Raw genomic sequence first — 3,815 nt, forward strand, 5'->3', positions numbered from 1 at the left:
AAGTGCTAGGTGCTACAGTCCTGCTATCAATAGGCTCTGTGCATTGAATGCTGATAGTACAGGGGTTACAGCCATTTCATCTCTCACCTTGTATCCTATAGATGTAACTGGCACATATCTGCACAAGAATGACAGGGATTAAGGGTGCAATATGGAGGTAAAGTAGAACAAACCATAAGAATTCTAAGGTAAACTGAAGGCAAAACTGCACCCTTCTGGTTTAAATAAGTTAGTCCGCCACAAAGTGTGCCAAATGTAGCCATGAAATAAAAATTTTGTAGTCTCCAAGATCATTTTTTCAAGAGTTGTTTATGTAAAAATCAGTTAATCCTTTAAATCTAAAGTGTTCATTTCCTTGGGATTAACTAGAAAAAGGGAAAGAAAATCCAAACCTGGCAAATCTGATAACATGCTTGATATTGGGTGTAGTAGAATAGTACTGAGTTGTCTGTTAATGAAGGCAGAATAGCAGCAGGATCAACCAAAGTCCCACTGGAACCTTTACAGAAGATGGTTGATAAACGAAAACCCCTTTGAGCTGCTGTGTTTCTGATATAAAGATGCATTTCCTCTTGACAGGAGGGTCTTCCTCCTTACCAGAAGAGCTTTCTATGTTAGGTTGATTATATCCACCTTCTTCTTGTTAGCCTCATCGGCTATGGTCACTGAACAAGGCTTACTGAGGATACTAGAAGTTTCTAGTTTTGTACGTGGTTGGCTGGATACTTTTCTAACTTTCTTCTTCGGTCTTATCGGGTACCAAGAACCATCTTCTTAGAATTTGATCTCATCCGCATCATCACAGTCACTGAGAATTTTCACAAAAAGCCTGTCTAATATTAGACTTTCATAGACATTCTTTTTGTCACACACAGGACAAATCCAGGTGGGCTTCTCATTCATTTGTAGATAAAGGGAAGCATCAAAACACTGCAAATGTATACAAATCACTGCATGGCGTGGGATTGTCAGTCTCATTTGTCCTAAAGGACACATGAAGGACATCAAGGATACCTGAAGGCTAGTTTTAGCAATTTCACTATCAGGATCCGTAGTAAATTTTTCTTTAATTAATGCTCTGGAATGATCAGGGTTTCTAATACCTTTAATCTTTAACCTCTGTGATAACATAGCTGATGTGAGCTGCAGTACAAGATACACAGACACAGAGTGATTGTTTCCAACTTCTGATGTCTATGAAATGGAAATCTGATTTGGCACAACTGAAGATGTAATATTCAAGGGGCATCCAGAGTACTTCTGTTCAATGCCATTTTTGGGAGGTGGTGCATAACCAGGCAAAGGAAACAGCTGCCCATTTACTTTTATACAAGTCTTTTGAGATAATTCTCTTTTTGAGGGCAACTTGTCTCTGCCAGACAAAGTCTCAGCTGAACTTGGACTGTATAATCTCTCCTACCATCTGGCAAAAAATCTCTTAAAATGCATATCTCTCTAACTTGTTGAGGTGTCAGAGAAAAAAAAAACAACTACTATTGGAATCATTGAGTACTGCTTTGAACTAAACTCGTGGGCTTAATGAGAACATCAAAGATGTCATAAAAAGGCAAGTTTTTTAGCTGCACATCAGGACAGACAGGAGGAATTGGGGGAGATGGTGGCTGCAGCTCAAATGTGAGTTTTAATATCTTGAGGCAGAACAGAGCCAACAGGAGAAGGCGGTGAGTGAAATGTGTAACTGAAGTGGAAGGCAATGAATGGATTCCAGCTATAGCCAAGTCAGGTTCTACAGGTGATGAGCTACCATCCAAATGGAAAATTGATGATCTCATTATTGTGGATACATTAGAAAATCCTGCACGAGTCCGTGGGTATCAGTATCTATACAATTCTCTGATTTGAATCTGAACCGCAGGGCTGCAGCCACTCTTCAATAAATGCAGAGCTCTCATTAGGATGTCATGCATGCGTCCACTTTTATTCCATCCAGCAAAGTCCAGTAAGACTTGGTAGTTCAGACACGCTTAAATTAGAAACCAGATTCCTCAACTCCTCGAAATTCGCCAGTTTATAACACCCTGGGTCACCGCAGCCGTCTCAAGTAGGATCTTACCCTGGGCACAGCAAAAGACGCAGTCAATAGGAGAATTTTCTAACTGATGCCTCTTAGTCAAGAGTCAGTCATAATCCGGGTGGGAGCCAACATCAACCTGTCTTCTTGTTAGATTTGTTCTGGATACATTCGTAAAATAGGGATCCTGCCACTCCTGAACATTAAATTCCTCTACGTGATAACTTGTGATTTTAATTGAAATTTCATTAATCTCTGAAACGTGTACCCTTTTGTATCTAGCCCCTGTAATCTTCCTGTATAGATTACACACACATGCGCTCTCTCTCTCTCTCTCTCTCACACACACACACACACACACACTTTTTTTTCTTATCTAGATGTTATATCTAATTTGTCAGTGTAGTTCAGGTTTCTGGGTATTCTATAAAAGGATGGCTTACATATACATTCAAAATTGTATTTTAAGAAATCCGTTTCTTCCCATGACTAGAAATAGTGGTTAAGTTTGTCTGGTTAAAAATTTCAATTAATATGGTAGTTAAGACTATACAGGGAGCAATAGTGGCAGGGAAATATAATTCTGTATGGGCTTTCGGTTTAGCATGGTCCGGCATAAAAAGCAAGCATTCTACCACTGAACCACCTGCGCACCCAAGAGCAGATTTTTTTTAAAACAGCTTTTCTCAATTTTTTTTTTTTAGTTTCAGGAAATTATTTAAGACCCAAAGGAATTGGTATTTTATGTGCATTATTTTTTGGTATATATTTAACAATATTTGTCATATTAGGAATTTAAAATGAGGAATTGTTTAGATCCTGATTTTATTTATTTATTTAAAAATAGAAATGGTGAAACCACTGCCTGTTAATATAAAGAACATAATCTTATGAAAATCTCTGTTTTTAAAAGTGTTTTTAGTGAGAAAATGGCAATGCTTTACAGTTTTGTAAATTTCTTTAATATATGACTTAATAGATGATAACTGGATTTTCATAGCTGCTTCTGGATCCAACCTGTTCCAATATTACACATTACATAGCCTCTGGTAAGCTCCACTGAACACTTTTGAAAGAATGAGAGTGAGAAAAGACAAATGACATCATAAAATTATTCTGAAAATAGTTTTGACCTCACAGACCTTCTGAGTTTCTCTCTGGCTCCAGACCCTATGTCGTACTAAAATAAAGGGTCAATATATTCCGTCATTTTGAAAAGCACACAATAAAGGACAAAAATTGGAAAATTGATTTTATTAACCTTGTTTTATAGTACTTAAGACTGAAAAGAAGCTACGAAGTGTAACATTTCAGTATGTTTGTTCACTTTTTTTTTTTTCTTTCACATGGGCAGGTACTGGGAATCAAACCTGGGTCCTCTAGCATTGCCGGCAAGCATTCATGCCTGCTGAGCCATCGTGGCCTGATACTATTTGCTCACTTTTGATGAGCTTCGTTCTTTGGTTTACTCATTAGTGCCTTCAACTGCATTATGAAAGGTTCCTTCTTTTCTCTGTAACCTGCCTAGATAGCAGAGATTCTTGGTCTCACCAGAACAATTTTCTGTGCTTTAGATTGAGTTTATCACATCCATAAATATTTACTAAAAAAAAAAAAAAAACAGAGACAAAAGGACATGAGTTCCTCACCTATGAAAGCTGAAGTGGTTTCAATCCTATTTATTTTTAGTCACTTTGATTAAGTCAGTTGCCAGTAATTATTTCTCAGGAATCTGTGATTATATCTTATTAAAGTGCTCACATTGCCTCTGGTTCTTGATTTT

At 37.4% G+C, this 3,815-nt stretch overlaps 1 pseudogene; it reads right to left on the reverse strand.

Moving 5' to 3' along the window:
* Nucleotides 1-324: 324 nt before the first annotated feature.
* LOC143681146 (E3 SUMO-protein ligase PIAS2 pseudogene) lies at nucleotides 325-3,418 on the reverse strand (annotated as a pseudogene).
* Between the last annotated feature and the right edge of the window lie 397 nt (nucleotides 3,419-3,815).

This window comes from Tamandua tetradactyla, chromosome 1 (assembly GCF_023851605.1).
Source record: "Tamandua tetradactyla isolate mTamTet1 chromosome 1, mTamTet1.pri, whole genome shotgun sequence".
Taxonomy (NCBI): Eukaryota; Metazoa; Chordata; class Mammalia; order Pilosa; family Myrmecophagidae; genus Tamandua; species Tamandua tetradactyla.